At 39.4% G+C, this 18,324-nt stretch overlaps 1 protein-coding gene across 22 annotated transcripts in view; it reads right to left on the bottom strand.

Moving 5' to 3' along the window:
* The window catches only part of LOC122557375 (teneurin-3), a 2,612,756-nt gene that overhangs the window by 1,975,495 nt on the left and 618,937 nt on the right, over nt 1-18,324 (bottom strand). For all 22 annotated transcript variants that reach the window (XM_043705048.1, XM_043705023.1, XM_043705127.1 and 19 more), the window contains one exon: nt 3,655-3,712. The gene's annotated coding sequence lies outside the window, so the exon portion shown is untranslated. The remainder of the gene's footprint in view (nt 1-3,654; nt 3,713-18,324) is intronic.

The following is an 18,324-nucleotide window of genomic DNA, read 5'->3' as shown; positions in this document are numbered from 1 at the left end:
GTGAAGAAGTTCCTTTGATAGTTTATCTAAATTTATTTTTCACAAGTTTATGTTTAAGACGTCTGCTCATATGGGCTTGCTTTATTTGAAAACAATATTCAAAAAGCACTTGAAACTGGATCAAAATAAATGGCTTTCACAATGACAAGGATATTCAATTTGTAAGACAACAGATCATAAAACATATTTCAAATGAGAGCAAGTGTTTGAATGTAGGCTCCATTAAAATGGATTTTCATACCAAGTGAGCTATTTAAAATGAGAAAATAGTTCCGGAAATTGTTAATGTGGGATAATGGAGGCATAATTCTATAATTTAACCAAAATTTACACATGACAATACGGGGAACTACAGAGAATTTTGGATAGATGAGGATTATGAATCAGATGTGTGGTATTTTTCAGTAGAATTCTGCCACCAATACAATTTCTTGATGAAGTCTGAGAGCCTATTTAGTTTACAGTGGTAGAGAAGAAAATATGAATAAATATTAACAAGAGGCTCTTGTGTAAAACAAGATAAAGTTATTGAATTATAACAATCAGGCAGAAAATACATCTGTTATACAAATATTGTGACTGAGACAGTGAAGAGACCTGTGGCTATGTGTCTGCACTCCAATAGATCCAACAATTCTGTCTTTTCCCTAAAGATGCCTGCATGACATTTTTAAAGTTGGGTTAAGCTTACTGCTGTCTTCAATATTAACCTTTTCAAAAAATAGATTTCACAGGAGAATGGGCTGGTCTGTAGAAGGAAGAGATATTCTGTACTTATGCTGTACTGTGCATAATGAATAAACCTAAGTGGAAGACAGGCTGGCTCCTGTTTCTTTCTTGATATATAGATGTTTGCAGACTAACAAAATGGCAGTCAAAGGTGCAGACTATTGGAATGAGAATGCCGGTTTCTCAGCCCTGATCCTGAAATGTAGAAATCAGGATGCCGCAAAGCCAAAAGTTACAGTTACGAAAAATTTACATCCAGGTGCAACAGGTCTAACAGGCCTTTGCTGGAGGTTATGGTCAATGTGAGGCATCTCATACCTCTTTCATCAACATACATCCTTCCCTCCCTTTCTCCTGTAGGTATGTAACCAATTCAACCTGAAATGCTACCATGCTAGGAGCCTCAACCACTCCTTAGAGGACCATATGCAAAAAGATTAGTGTTAGGGTTATGGCTGATGAAAGACTTCCTTCTGTTGAATTATGAGTGACAATCTCGTATTTTTGAATCTGGCGCCCCCGAGGTTTTGGACTCCCACCCAATCACCACAATTTACTCGATCAATCTTGTCAAACCACCTTCATGATTTTAAAGACCTCCATCAAGTTACCATTCAGTCTTCTTTTTGTTTCTTTGAAATTTGTACCGTATTATTGAAAACAAGTTTAAAACTTGTTTTGTGCATCCCTTTTATCTTTACTTCTGTGGCATGCTGTGGCTTTTATGCTATTGGATGATGCTGTCTTTGCTGACTTCACAAACTGAACAGTATGGAGTCAAAACAAAATCGCAATGCATGTGAACACAAAACTCTTTGATGATGCTCGCACAAAAGAAACACCCAGTATTACAGCTGTTGCACATGAGACTTAAATACAGGTTGCTGACTAACATTTGACCTTTATAATGCAGCAATTACAGCTGGGGAAAAAATAACTCTGATCCATTCATATTTAACAAAAGTTGTCGTAGACCAAAACAGTTCTTGTCAATACACTCTTGTATTGAGTGAGACCTGCACAATGCATAAACACCACATTGGAGCACGAGAGAAACACCATCAGCAAAAACTCTAAATTCAATGAGAAGACTGTTCAGCAAATGCAAATACACTCTTGAAATCAATTATCCAAGCATTCAAAGAAAACTCATGCAAAACCAACTCAGCTAGACCAGAAACTGTCCGGACAGCTGAAAACACTCCTGCTTTCTCCAGATCTCCAATGGCCAACATTGCTGGACTGGACCTCATACAGGTTTATAAAGTCAGGAGGGGCACGAACAAGGTGAATACTCAAGGTCTTTTTCTTGGGGCAAAGGAGTCCAAAACTAGAAGATATTGGTTTAAGATGAGAGGGGAAAGATATAGAAGGGGCCTGAAAGCAACTCTATCACACAGAGGGTGGTGTGTGCATGGAATGAGCTGCCAGGGGAAGTGATAGAGGCTGATACAATTACAAAATTTAAAAGGCGTCTGAATAAGAAGGGTTTGGAGGGATATGGGTCAATTGCTGGCAAATGGGATTAGATCAAGTTTAGCATATCAGTTGGCATGGATGAATTGGACCAAAGAGTCTGTTTCCATGCTGTATGATTCTATGACTATGTAATTTGGACGGTACATGAATAGGAAAGGATTAGAGGGTTATGGTCAAGAGTGTGCCGCTGGAAAAGTACAGCAGATCAAGCAGCATCCGAAGAGCAGGAGAATCGACGTTTTGGGCATAAGCCCTTCAACAGGAAGTCGTTAACAATGAATGTGCTGTGTTAATTTTGTGGCTTAACTTTCTGTGGTAGAATTTAATGAGCAATTCATTGACAAACACTGCAATGTCATGAAAGTCATGTGGAAATTACGTACGAAAGGCCACTTTCCCCTTGGAGGGTTATGGGCCAAACTCAGGCAGGTAAGATTGGTTTAGTTTGGGTAATGGGGTCAGCATGCAGGATTTGATTCCATGCTGTATGACTCTATGACAGAAGGTTGACATTAATGACTAGGAGAAGCTCGCTGTCAATCTTTCAGAATGGTAATGCCTGTCACTAAGTTGCAAAGTCTTAATGATGAGGCAGAACGATGGCAGAGAAAGAAATCAAAAGAAGCAAACCTTGAATTCCAGATCTTACACTCTTGTGGAGTGCCCGAGCCTGGATGCCCCAAAACCTCTATCAGATATTGGTCTATTCAGTCGCATGTCGCCAAATGGCAGGTGCACACAAGCCTGATCTGATGTCATCCTCAAAACTGAGGAATGGTCAACAATGACAAGGACAGAAAACAACAATTTCCACCCTTCATGTATGGGACGTGAATGGAGAATTTATGAAGTCACAGACATGTTACAAAATTTACAAGGGCTCTTGTGGTGGAGGGTAGTATCCATGTTGCGATACCAGGAAGCAAGTTAACTGCTTCAAAGGAGTGTGATAATATTGCTGAACAGATTAGTTAGGTGAATATCTAGAATAGTGTAGAAAAGGTGACCACTACACATTATAGGCCATTAGAATATAATCTAATAATCCGGTCTGAGAATGGTTTATGACAATGCTCAGGAACTAATGCGTATAATCAAGATAAACATTTGAAATTTTTCTAGATGAAGTTATAAGGCTTTCATACAACCTGGTTAAATGAATTTTGAAGTTTAACTTCCTCTTGGACATTTAAACTAAATTAGCCGAAGGACTGAACTGATCTTCTGAGCACATCTTCTCCTTTGGTTTTGCATTAAACATGTACATTGTATGTTGATCAGTCAGTACATTCACAACAATTCACATCACAGGAACCAGCCCCATGGAGGGCAGGTCTCAGATTGCCATCAGTACTTGGTATAACTTTCATGACCACAATATCACAATATCATTCACAATTAGACATGAAAAGGAATTATTAATTAGAATTCACTGATGTGTGTTACCTTTACAATTACTATTCCGAGGTGGCTGATGTCAGTTTCACAATGATGGTTTCAGAACCTGCAGAACAAAAGGAAACAATTGATGAAGGGCATGAGAGTGGATTTAAAATTATTTGCTGAGTTATGGAGCCCTAAGAAGGTCAGGGTGGGTGGGTGGTGGTGAAAGGTTGCCAATGGGAGTTTTGACGGTTGCTATCTGCATAAGAATCAAGTCACAAACTAGGATAGGCCTATTTGGTAAGGATTGAGGGTAGCCCATAGATTTTCCCCATCAGACACAGAGAGAGCTCAACACGAGTGGTCACTTGTCAAACAGCCAGTTCAATCATTATGAGTTGTGAGAGCATGTACAGATGAACACACAAGGAAGGCAGATTAGTCTTTCGCCAACATAGTTAATCTTAGCTAATCTAAAATCAGACCCTGACATATCTATGTATCAAAGCATTTCGGATGAAATGTCAAATAGCTAATGTTAATTTGAAGTCTAAGCTTGGCATTGCCATTGACATTGTTTTTTCCACGACCAGTCTGTCACAGTCTCAAACATACAGTGTGACATTAAGCTACAAAAGAGAAAAAAGATAAAAAGAGAACTGGCAATATAATGAGAACAGAAATTGAAAGGGCATGAATTACATATATTGTTTATAATGGACGAATTCTAATTAATTCTCAAACTTATTTCAGTTCTCCACTACTGCTCATTAATACAAATTGCATAACTTACTCATCTGTACCCTGCCTGAAAGTAGGGTCTCTGTGCATTGCTTGCTGTGGCTTTACCCTGAACTTTTTTCCTTACAGTTGTTAACAGTGGTGATTTACCACATGTTCTACTGTCAGGGACAGAGTGAGTAGATAGATCCAAAGTCGACATGACCTGGAACAGTAATTATGTCAATGATGATGTTTTTTTTCTGTTCATTTATGTAATGGGGGTGCTTCTGGTTAGATGAGCATTTATTGCCCATTCCTGATTGTGCAGAAGGCAATGTATCTGGAGTGGCCCAGACCAGGTAATGATGGCAGATTTCCTTCCTTCAAGGATGTTTATGAACCAGATGAGTATTTAAAACAATTGACAAAGGTTAGATGTTTTAAAGTTTAATTGAATTCAAATTTCACTAACAGTAGGTGTTGAAACCATGTGCCCAAAGCATTGATCTGGAACTCTAGATTCTGAGGTAAGTGACACGATCTTCTGTAGTTATAGCATCATAGAATCCCTACAGTGTGGTAATAGGCCATTTGGCCCAATAAGTCCACACAAACCCTCCAAAGAGTAACCCACCCAGACCTATTCCCCTCTCCTATTACTCTATTCTGGACCATAGGCTTGCCATCTAACCAAATGAGTTGACCACCTCTACTCCACCCCCCAATTAATATAAAATAACCTCTGAACCTTTCACTCATAGTTTTTCTTGACACCAACTCTTGACCAAAACCTCTGATCATAATAAAGCAAAAACAGCATCTTATTATATAAGCCAGGTTTTCCAAGTTCAAAATCCTGTTGCATTCATATGAATTACCAAAGAATCAGCTCAGGTCACCATAGTTACAGAGGATATTAGGGCTACTCTCTCATTAGGGAGTGAGGTGACTGGTGGTGAGTTTAAACTGAGGGTTACCATACCTCAGGAGAGGTTGAGAAGGTGGGACCTTCGTGATAACCTCAGCCTGTAGAGGAACTGATTGACATTGGTGATCTCATGCCACATTGCAAACCAGCCGTCCAGCTGCCCGATCACCGTTGGTCAGGGTAGCAGCTGTATATCAGACAAGACAATTTATCAATTTCTAGATTAGCATTTTACATTTATGAAATGAAAGCTATGAATGTTACTGCCCAAGCATTTGAAAAAAAATCAAAAGGTGCACAGTGCCTTTTACAAGCAAGTTTGTTTTGTTGAAGTGCAGTCACAATTGCTGTGTAGGTGAACAATTAAGCTGTATTTACACAACAAGATGCCACATATTGCATAGCATCTTATTTACATTCATGGTGCTGATTGTTGGAGACATTTTGACTAAAACACCAGGAGAAATTCCTTCATTTTCTCTGGATCTTCCTAGCTCTGCCAATACAGACACGTGGAGCCTCAGTTTCACTTCTCACTCAGAAGATCCATCTCTAACCATGTCATAAAACCATCAGGGCTGCACCAAAGTACTAAACCTGGATTAAACGCTCAATTCCTGGATTTGCAATCCATAATCTTCTGAATCACAATTGATGGTATTAGTGGAGGGACCAAGTTGATGCTTTGATTAAAAAAAATGTAAGTGAGGTCCATGGTGTAGTATGATAAATAAGTTGAAAAGTTAAAAATCACACAACACCAGGTTATAGTCCAACAGGTTTAATTGGAAGCACACTAGCTTTCGGAGCGACACTCCTTCATCAGGTGATAAATCATAATAGATCAAAAACAGCATCTTATTATATAAGCCAGGTTTTCCAAGTAAGCTACATTTTGTTCTGAATCCTGGTGCATTGATATGAATTACCAAAGAATCAGCTCAGGTCACCATAGTTACAGAGGATAGTTCCAATTAAACCTGTTGGACTATAACCTGGTGTGTGATTTTTAACTTTTCAACTTATTTACCATACTACACCATGGACCTCATTTACATTTTTTTTAATCAAAGCATTAACTTGGTCCCTCCACTATCACCTGATGAAGGAGCACCGCTCCGAAAGCTAGTGTGCTTCCAATTAAACCTGTTGGACTATAACCTGGTGTTATGTGATTTTTAACTTTGTACACCCCAGTCCAACACCGGCATCTTCAAATCATAAGTTGAAAAGGATAGGGGACATTTTGGGCTACATCAGTGGCTAATCTGAGGAATAAGACTTATTTTCAGTTAGCTTGCAGTGTAGAAGCCCAAGAAAGGTGAGAGGTTTCATAGATTTGAAATTCTAAAGAATTAAAATAAGGGAGAATTGGAACAACATCTTCATAAATTCAACACAAGTTTCCAGAGATACGAATCTAATTGTAATGACATGGAGATGTGTTAATCTTTGATGTAACTTGCCAAAACGTTTGGAAAGACCTTTCATTTTGTCTTATTAGACAAGCCTTACATATCAAGAGAAAGTAAATTTCTTTTTTAAGAGAGGGCCGCTGGGGAGTTTCCGGAGAAAAAAACTAAGAACAGATGTGGAATAGTGACATATGGAAGGCTCTGGGAAATAAGGCTGTTAAAACCTCAGTACATTGTGCAATTGAGATAAAGTATTAACAGAAGGAAAGTAATTTGAATACCAATATTTTGTGACACAAACACTATTTTGCAAAATATATGAACTTGGACAAAATGTATGTACGGTAGTGAATTCGCCAAGTTTAAGTGCATTTAAGTCGTCATTGGACAGGCATATGGATGTACATGGAATAGTGTAGGTGGGATGGGCTTCAGATTAGTATGACAGGGCGGTACAACATCAAGGACCGAGGGGCCTGTACTGCGCTGTAATGTTCTATGTTCTATGTACTAATGACATGACACTCTCACAATCACCCAACTCATTCACTCAACTGAAAGGCCACTGCTGGCTGGAGGACAACATTTTCATCAACTGAAAAACACATCCCTCCAATACATTGAGAATTAACTTCTCAAGGACAATTCTCATTGACCTTTCATCTTTGCAAACTTGCAACACAAGTCAGCAAAGCAAATCCTTTTATGCATCATATCAAGAATTTTCCATCTTTGTGAAGTTGTACCAACTCTTTGGCTCAAACTTTCATGGATCTTTAAGAATGGCGAAGGGGCACCTGAATGCTAAAATCTTGCCCGCCTCCAATTTCTAATGGATCCATGTTTTTTCCAATTCCGATGCAATGTCATTTGTCAAAAAACTTTAACAGCCTTTCCAAATACCATTAAACTTGTTGAGCATTGCCAGCATTTTCTGTTTTGCATCCCAATCCTTACTGTTCTTGAAGGGTCCTTTATTCCATCAAGTTAAGGTCTTGTGCAATATTTTCCAGCACATGGGATCATGCATAGGTTGGTTGATGGTAAACATGCCACAGTGGCTAATGCTCCGGTAAGATAGTGTGATTTCAGTCAGAACTGGCCTGCAATCCTCACTGTGACAGACACTAGAAATCCCTAAGCGCAATCAAAAGCATCAAACACAGATCAATATCCCTTTAAATTTTTTGATGTCACTTTTGTTGAGCAATAAAGAGAATATACTGTTCAAGTTTGACTTTGCTGCACTGGTGTCATAGTTTCACTTTGTAGGCTGACAAATGGATTTTCGAAGAAACTGGGTAATATTTACATTAAAGAGTAAACTTCTGTAGCATGATTAAAGGACCATTGCACATTTTGAAGTTCAGGTTTCTGTTTTTCATCAGAACACTACGTGTTTGATGTAGACTTTGAAATGTAGAGTGACTTTTCATGCAGTGACCAGGTAGGAGGTTGACAAAAAAATGTAAAATAGATGCAATTCAATAAAGCATCACATGTCTTTGTTTTTAGCTTATAGATATAACAGTGAGTCAAGTTCCAAGAGAATATTTCAATTGTTGTGTGATATCAGGAACAAAAAAATTCTTTTAATGTGCTTCATATATCTTTCTTTAACAATCACATTCAAAGAATAATTTAACAACAACTGCATACTTAAAATCATGGATTTAACAAAAAAAAGTTTGAGTTCAAAAAATTTTTACAAACTGATAGAATTTAGAGTCATAGAGATATACAGCACAGCCTTCATTCCAACTGATCCATGCTGACCATTTGCCAGCATTTGGCCCATATCTCTCTAAACTCTTCTTATTCATGTACCTATCCAGATGCAATCCAAATGTTTTAACTGTACCACCCTCCACCACTTCTTCTGGCAGCTCATTCCATACGTCTGCATGAAAAAGTTGGTCCTTTGGTCCCTTTTAAATATTACCCCTCTCACCTTATCTCTACCCTCTAGTTTTCCCCCACCCGGGGAAAGGACCTTGTCTATTCACCCTATCCATGCCATGTATGATTTTATAAATCTTTATAAGGTCACCCCTCAGCCTCCAACGCTCCAAGGAAAATAACCCCAGCTTATTCAGCCTCTCACTGCAGCTCAAAACCTTCAACACTGGCAACATCCTTATAAATCTTTTCTGAATCCTTTCAAGTTTCACAACATCCTTTCTTTCGCAGGGAGACAAGAATTGTATGCAGTATTCCAAAAGTGTCTGAACCAATGTAACGTACAGCTGCAACATGACCATATAATTCCTCTCAATACACTGACCACTAAGGGCAAGCATGCCCAAATGCTTTCTTCACTATCCTATCTCCCTGTGACTCCACTTTCAAGGAACTAAGAACCTGCACCCCAAGGTCTCTTTGTTCAGCAACACTCCCCAGGACACAACCATGAAGTATATAAGTCCTGCTGTGATTTGCCTTTCCAAAATGCAGCACTTTACATTTATCTAATTTAAACTCCATCTGCCACTCCTCTTCCCATCAGCCCATCTGATCAAGATCCTGTTGTAACTTTCTTCACTGTCCAAAACACCTCCAATTTTGGTGTCATCTGCAAATTTCCTAACCATATCTTCCATGTCCATATCCAAATCATTTATGTAAATGACAAAAAGAAGTGGACCCAGCACTGATCCTTGTGGTACACGACTAGTCTCAGGCCTCCAGTCTGAAATGCAACCCTCCACCATTACCCTCTGTCTTCTACCTTTGAGCCATTTCTGTACCCAAATGGTGAGTTCACCCTCTATGCTCAGTGATCTAACCTTGCTAACCAGTCCATCATGAGGAACTTTGATGTTCATATAGATCATGCCACCACTCTATCCTCATCAATCCTCTTTGTTACTTCTTCAAAAAACTCAATCAAGTTAGTGAGATAGGATTTCCAATGCACAACGGCATATTGACTATCGCTAATCAATCCTTGTCTTTCTAAATATGTGTAAATGCTGTCCCTCAGGATTCTCTCCAACAACTTGCCCACCATTGATGTCAGTCTCACCAGTCAGTAACTCCTTGGCTTTTTCTGACCACCTTTCTTTAATAGTGGCACCACATTAGCCACTTGCAGTGAAAGTTGCCAGAAATGAGAGATTTATCTGAAATCCATCTCCTGAAAGATCAGCATCTCACTGGATTGCTGCCAGGCTCAAACAAACATACTGTGACTCTTAGCAACCCTGTCTCATATAGTTCATGGAAGGTCACGAGGATGTTAGAAACGAAGACAGAAACTGCTGGAGAAACTCTCGGAAATTTATGGACAGAAAATGGTGTTAACATTTCGAGTCCAGTGACTCTTCTTCAGAACTGGAGATGAGTGTGGATGTCACATTGGATTCAACATTGACATGCTGAACACATCCAAGCTATTGTATTGAACAGCTCTTTGAGAACTGCATTTCAAATTACATTGTCATTGCATTTTAAATAGTGACACTAAAAGTGATATTTAATTACATTATTCACAGATTTCAACTTTGCATTGGTGAATTGCTTAATTTTTGTCTTGAACAGTGAGAGATTGATGATTCTTCCTCCCTTTACAGTGGATGAGAGATTTCAAGTCAGTGGAATAGGTTATACTGAGAATCACCCCCACCACCCTGTGGCCCAACATTTCAACACCCCCTCCCACTCTGCCGAGGACATGCAAGTCCTGGGCCTCCTCCATCACCACTCCCTCACCATCCGATGCCTGGAGGAAGAATGCCTCATCTTCTGCCTCGGAACACTTCAACCCCAGGGCATCAGTGTGGACTTCAACAGTTTCCTCATTTCCCCCTCCCCCACCTCACCCCCGATTTTCCTGCTCCTTGGATGCTGCCTTACCTGCTGTACTTTTCCAGCACCACTCTAATCTAGACTCTGGTTTCAAGCATCTGCAGTCCTTGTTTTTACCTATACTGAGAATAAGTCATAAAACAGGACGGTGATTTTTTTACTTTTGGTATTGAAAACACAGCATGAGACTCTAGCTTCCTGCAATTGATGTGCCTAAGCAATGCACGGGAATCCTTTCTGAGAGCTCTCCACAGGGCAAGGCAGGAAAGAGTACAGATGTTTTTAAAAAAATCATTCATGAAATGTCACTGCCTGGCCAGCATTTATTTATCCCTAATTGTCTTGAGAAGTTGTTGGTGGGCTGCCTTCTTGAACCACCACAGTCCATCCGCTGTAGGTAGACCCACAATGTCCTTAGGAAGGGAATTCCAAGATTTGGCCCAGTGGCAGTGAAGGAATGGCAATATATATCCAAATCAGGAAGGTGAGTCGCTTGGAGGAGAAATTACAGCTGGTGGTGTTCTTATGTATCTGCTCACTTGTTCCCAGACTGAAGTGGTAGTGGGTTTAAAAGGTGCTGTCTCAGTTGCTTTGGTGAATTTCTGTAGTGCACCTTGTACATGGTATAGATGCAACCACTGAATATTGGTGGAGAAGAGCGTGGATCTTTGTGGATGCCAATCAAATGGACTATTTTTCTAATCAACCTATTCAGAAATGTTATGACACACCTCTGGAGCAGTGGGACCTGACCCTGGGCCTTCCAGTTCAGTGATAGGGTCACTACCACTGCACCGCAAGACAGCCCCAAATGGATGGTAGTGTTGTTGGAGCTGCACACAGTCAGGTAAGTGGAGAGTATTCTATGTAATCCTGACCAATGCCTTTAGCTGGTGGACATGCTTTAGGGAGTCAACAGGCAAGTTATTCAGGTGGAGCATCCCTAGAATCTACCCACTGTCGGCATAAATGTAGTTCAGTCAGTTTCTAGTAAATGCAAACCCCCAGGATGTTATAAAGGGCATGCAATGACTGCAACAAAATGTTCTGATAAATTTAAGCGACAAGTATCAGAATAGATAGGAAAAAAGCAAAGAGCTGCACAGTTCTGGTGAAGAGAAACAGAAAGGGGGTAAGTCTCACAAAGACTCCCTGCACAGTACAGGATTGTTGGGATGAAGAGATGTTGGAGACTGATGAGAAACATCATTAAATATAAAAAGAACTTAATGTATTCTTCTTTACATAAGATGTAATAGAGCCATATCAGTGAAAACAAGATAAATTAGTAAAACAAGAAAATTTATTCAAAGTGCACACAGTAAATGCCAGATCTGGAAACATTTTTTAGCATTACTACCAGCTTCAAAACAGCAAAACCCTCAGAGCAATGATACTTCCTTCATCAAGTTCAATTACAGGAGCTGAAAAGCACTGAGGAGGAGGAACTGTGAATTAAAAAAAAATACAAAGCTGCCATTAGCCCTGCAAAATTAATGAGATATGAAGACATCTATTTGAATTTGGGTTTTATTTGTATTAAAAGGGAAGATATACTTCAAGCGCAGCACATAATTTGTGCACAAGTACTATCCAATGTATCTTGGAAAACACCAAATTAGACAGGCGTTTAATGACCAAGCCTGGAACATATAAGGACCAGCCGAAATAATTTTTGCAGCAAAAGCAAAAGAACTGGTCTGCACTGAAATCAAATGAAATTGACAAACATTGCTGATAAAAAAATACAGATTGCTGTTTTGTAGAGTCATAGTCATAGAGTTATAGAGTTGTATAGCACAGAAACAGACCCTTTGGTCCAACTCATCCATGTCAACCAGATATCCTAAATAAGTCCAGTCCATTTGCCAACATTGGGCTAATATCCCTCTAAACCATTCCTATTCGTATATGACTTTTAAATATTGTTTTTGTACCAGCCTCCACCTCTTCCTCTGGCAGATCATTCCACACATATGCCACCCTCTGTGCGAACATGTTACCCCTTAGATCCCTTTTCAACCTTTCTCCTTAAACCTGTGTCCTCCAGTTTTGGACTCCTGTATCCTGGGAAAAGGACCTTTGCTATTCACTCTATCCACATCCCTCATGATTTTATAAACATCTATCAGGTCATCCCTCAGCCTCTGATGCTCCAGGAAAAATAGCGCCATTCTATTCAGCCTCTTCCAATAGCACAAACCCTCCAAATCAGCAACATCTATGTAAATCTTTTTTCTGCATCCTTTCAAGTTTCACGACATCTTTCCAATAGTACGGAGACTAGAATTGAACACATTTTTCCATAAGTGGCCAAACCAATGTTCTGTACAGCCACAACATGACCTCTCAACTCTTATACTCAATGCACTGACAATGAAGGCAAGAGTACCAAATGCCGCCTTCACCATCCTGTTCACCTGTGACGTCACCTTCAAGGGAATATGAAACTGCACTCCAAGGTCTCTTTGCTTAGTAACAGTCCCAGGATCCTAACATTTAGTGAATAAATCCTGCATTGATTTGCCTTATCAAGTTGCAACACCTCACACTTATCTAAATTAAATACCATTTGCCACTCCTTGGACCATTGCCCCATCTGATCAAGATTCCATTGTACTCTGAGGTAACCTTCTTCGCTGTCCACCACACCATCAATTTTGGTGTCATCTGCAAATTTACGAACCATTCCTCCCATATTCACATCCAAATCATTTATTACGTGGTCCGGAAAACGGTTAAAGAGAAAGAAATTCAATTGATCTTGTTATGTGCCATTAAAATTGTATGGAAAAGTACAAAGCAACATCAAATTGCACCAATCAAACAGTGAATTAATTTAACATCAGAGGACATAGTTCATTGATCAGTTGTGGGATAATGATTTTGCCATAGAACTAGGTAAATCTGTGGACATTTTAAAAATGCCCCATTCACTGTCCTACGTTCATTCCTTGTGTCTGTACAAGGAAATAAGAAGACAACTCTCTGTTTTGTAACAACAATGTCAGATGATATTTCAAACTGATTAATAAATTCAAGACTTCAGCAGCAATCAGCTGGACAAAATGCACTGGAGTCTGCAATGACGGGACTACAACAGCCAGGAAGAAGCATTCTGGTGTTCTAAGAAACACTGCACCATTGTCCTGTGTTTACACGAAGAGGAGTTGCTGCAAACGAAAATGGACCCAAACTTTCCATTGTTCACAACAGATCATTAACACTTATTAATTTTATTATAAATTTCAAGCCTTTTGCTGTACTTTCTGATTATCTAAGTGGTGCAATTTCCTGCTCATAGCGAGCGAGGTGAGGTGGCTAATGCAAGATCCGAATTTTTAACAATATATTTCACTCTTAATAGAGAACGTCACACTTTTCTTGACTGAGAAGAAACTTGAGCTTGTGAAATGAATAGCTGAATAATACTCTGCAAAATGGGAGAACTCATTTTTTGGCCGGTGTAAAACCACTGTTGCATCCAAATGTAAACTGCAAGTATGAATAACTCTGACCTGTAGCTCTTACATTCTTTTATTCAAGTAAAAAAACATTAACTCTAACCTGATCAACATTGGTGCACCTTTCTTTCACAAATACAGTACAAAATTCATGATGGATTTCGGTACCTATGGATTACAAACCTCTTTAGTGAGAATACATGTTGTTCTGCGTTAATGTCAATTCACTATAACACGATTGCTGAATTTGGCACACTCTTTCTAAAGTGCAAATGTTTAAAATGTGTGTTGACTGTAATGAGAATTACATTGCCAACACTTTAAGTGCTGTTTTTAAAGCCCAAATTTTCTATCATGTGACGTTGAAAATGAACACAACCATCGCCTTATTGAAGAGCTACCTGGACTGAAACTAAAGTGGCCACTCTCTGTCCCAATTTAGTGGAAGAGACTGTGTCACTTTTGTATTTGAAATTAAAATGCAGGATTTATCACTGCATTGAGATTTAGTTGTGTGTAATGATCAAAGCATTAATATTATATTCTGTTTAAGTGTGATCATTGTGCTTTTGTGATTTCATTCCTCTTATTAGGTGAGATTGACTCTTTGCCATCAGGCGAGCAAACACAGTGTTCCAAAGACACACTTTTTATAACCTGCTTTGTATGTGGAATTCACTTTGAAGTGTAACAGTTTTAGTTTGAAGCCACTATTAGAAGCCTCAAATTGGTTTGCTTTCTAACTTCATATGTTTAAGAACTAAGGGCTATTTTCTTCGAAGTATGTCACAGGCTAGTACATATAATGTTTATAGCATTTTTGAATTGAAGTTGTAGCTTATTGCAGTGATAGGGTTTGATTTCTGGTAATGTCATGTGGTGTAATGGAAGTTGGTTCTGGAGAACAAAGAAAGTGGTTTTGTCATGGAACTGTTCCAGATAGCAGTAGCTACTGTGAAATCACATGTTGACATGTGGTTCCTTCAACTAAAATACATTGACAGGCTTCTGAACTCTCCAGAACACTTAGACACATCAATTAGACACACGCAGACACTAAATTGTCATGTGGAGCCTCATTATCTTAGTGGAGAGCGATAAAGTTGGTAAACTAAAGAAAAAAAGCTGACATGAAAATGATAGTTCCAAAAATGATTGATCAAATCAAACAGTAACGGAAAAGGACTGAACCTTTGGATGTGCATGTTGAAGTGATCACAAGCTTCCCAGGAAAAGTCAGATCTGCCCTTAAACCAATGTATAACCCAAAATTCCATAAAACATAGAAATTAGACATTTTAAGATGGCTGCGAGATGGGTGTTCAACACTTGAATGAATGAACGACTGGGGAATAAATGAATGATGATTCATTGGCCCTTGTCCACAATGTACAAGACAGTAAAATACAGTGAAAAGTTTCAACTGTCACCACAATCAGGTGCCATTTTAAACAGTTTAAGATTAAACAAATACAGCTGAAAGGGAGCCCACCTTTACACAGCTACTTCACTATGAGCCCTGAACTCTGAGCCACTGACCAACGACACCTGTGTTGCAACCCTTTTGCTGTGTGTACCAGGCATAGCAATGTTGGAGTCACCATTCTTCAGGTGCTATCTCTTCGTCACTGGGCCCACTCCGCTGATGGGCTGCCAATGCTGGGCCCCAAGCCTGCCCAGAGTGTTCAAGGATTTGCAGGCTAAGTGTGAAAGCCATGGGAAATGCAGGGATAGTGTAAGGGGGGTGGGTCTAGGTGTGACACTTTTTGGAGGGTCAGTGTGAACTCAATGGGCCAAATAGCCTGCTTCTACACTGTGGGGAATGCAATGATTCTATGTGGGAATACATTATTTGCTTCAAATGTGGGATACATGCGAAATAATTTATGTATAGCATGATCCCACAAATATCAAGGTAATAATGAGGAGATAATCAATGTTTGTAGCAATGTCAGTTTGGTGATAAATATTGTCCAAAATACAAGTGACCATGAAATGGTGGAGCAGAGGAGTCTTAATGCTTCATCCAAAGACAACATTTCATCAACTGTATTACACTTTCAAATTCACACCCCTCACCGCAGAAAACAACAGATACAGAAGTGATCCAACTGATCAGTCAGCTTTTCTTTTCATAAACCAATGGACTGAACAGATTATAAGTAAATTAAACCAGTATAAATGATTAGTGTTAATTTAGCCACATGCCATTTAGGTTGAATTAAAGTTCACAGATTCAAGGCTCCAGGGTCATTTTATTTATAAAATGTTATTATTCTTTAGCCCATCTGGCTAATTGTTTACTGTAATTATTCTATTTCTATCTTCACGAGAACTGGCTATGTTTTTTTTATGTCTTGTCCATCTATCTAGAAAAGCAGAAAGGATAAAGGAAAAGATTGACCGCACAGTATTGCCAGTCAGTTTCAATCATTTTACTCACCGCTTTCCTTGCACATTCTAGGCATGTTTTAAATAAACATGATCCCATTGGAGCTGATTTGTAAAACTTGTTTTTGTGAATCCTAATGAGAACTTCCCACATAAATAACAGGCAAGAATAAAGAATTACTGCCTGTGTGAAAAGTACCCCCAGCATGTCGAACGATAGCTGATTATGATGAATAGATCAGCAGAACATGCATATCTTTGCACTACTTTGTCATAATTGTGCTGATTCTGTTCAGGCTTTTTTTTTCCCAAGGTCAATAAATCTTACACTTACATCTCTAACACAGAACTACCATTATCAGCATTGTGTACGTGCTGGCCCTGAGAAACTGGGGCATAGATATAGTGGAACAATAAATCGAGGAACCAGTGAAATAAGACATTTAAATTGAGGATAATCCTAGAACTGACAGAACGATGGTCATCATTGTTCAATTGCAGTAGAAAGCCTGTTGACATCAGGACTGCACTTGCCAGTCAAAACGCTTGTGTTCCAATTAAAGCACATAGAAAATAAAGACAGCAAAGGGTTCCACCTGCCTGCCACATATCCTCTTTGGTGATGGCACTGACAGAAAGAATGGTTGAAATTTGCTATCATGCATTGTGATAGAACTTTCAGTTTCTCAGGAAAATAATTACCTGAAGATAATTACCGAAATTAATTATCTAAATTACCTTCTGGGGAATGTGGGACCTGTATATGAAGGATGGGTTGCACCTGAACTGGAGGGGCTCAAATATCCTGGGTGGGAGATTTGCTCGTGTGCTTCGGGAAGGTTTAAACTAGTTTGGCAAGGGGGTGGGAACCAGAGCTACATACCTGAGAGGGGGGCAGTTGGAGATGAGGCAGTGGCAGGATTTAGTGAATCTATCGGGAAGGTTTCTCACGTGAAGAAACAAGGGATGGGTTAAAGTGAGTCTGCTTTAATGCAAGGAGTGTCCGAAATAAGAGTGACAAACTTCGAGCATGGCTCGGTACTTGGGACGATGATGTTGTGGCCATCAAGGAGACATGGGTTTCACAGAGGCAGGAATGGTTGCTCGATGTTCCAGGGTTTAGAACATTTAAAAAGAACAGGGAGGGTGGAAAAGGAGGACGATGTGTAGCATTGCTAATCACAGAATGCATCACAGCTACAGAAACAAAGGTTTGTCTACTGAGTCAGTATGGGTGGAAGTTAGGAATAGCAAGGGAGCAGCCACCTCTTTGGGGGTTTTCTACAGACCCCCTAATATCAGTAGAGAGATTGAAGAACTCAAAGGCTGGCAGATTTTGGAAAAATGCTTGGTATTCTGGGTAATCCAAGATGGAGGACGGGAAAAATGTCTGACTGTAACAGCTGCTCCTTTTTTTGAGGTATTTTAGATGCTGGAAGTGATTTCTTCGAATTCCAGGAGCAGCAATTACTGTCTTATATGCTGTTGCATTGTTTTGGAACTTTGGAAAAAAAAATCAAAACAACAGCAGTTTTAAAAGGGAGAAGAACAGACAAAAGAAGCACATGGTGAGGACAGTGCAGGAGAGAGAGAGAAAGAGAGAACCTGCACAATTACTGCCTTTGCAGTTTCGAATTCATATATCGCTGGAAATCGGAGTGCATCTGGGAAAATTAACAAATAGTGAATTTCACAACTAATCTTGGAGGAACCTGTTTGGGCGAAGTTCACAGCACAGAATCAGATAAGTTAATTGTTGTTTTAAGTGTGTCCAATAGAAAGGCTGCAGTAGTGAGTAGAGTTGGTTCTTTCTTGATTATATGTTTTTGGAGATATGTCTCTTGATTAAACTTAAAGTATAAGCCAGAACAATTATTTAACCTGGAGCAGTGTTTCGTAGAGGAATAAGACTGTGATTTTCTGGGTCTGTAGATTGTGAAGGAGCAAAAATGGCTTTTAGGAGAGTGATATGTACTTCTTGTCAGATGTGGGAGTTTAAAGAGAG

This window comes from Chiloscyllium plagiosum, chromosome 2, assembly GCF_004010195.1.
Source record: "Chiloscyllium plagiosum isolate BGI_BamShark_2017 chromosome 2, ASM401019v2, whole genome shotgun sequence".
NCBI lineage: Eukaryota > Metazoa > Chordata > Chondrichthyes > Orectolobiformes > Hemiscylliidae > Chiloscyllium > Chiloscyllium plagiosum.
Note: the sequence above shows the minus strand (reverse complement) of the source record. Positions and strands in the feature narration are given on the sequence as shown.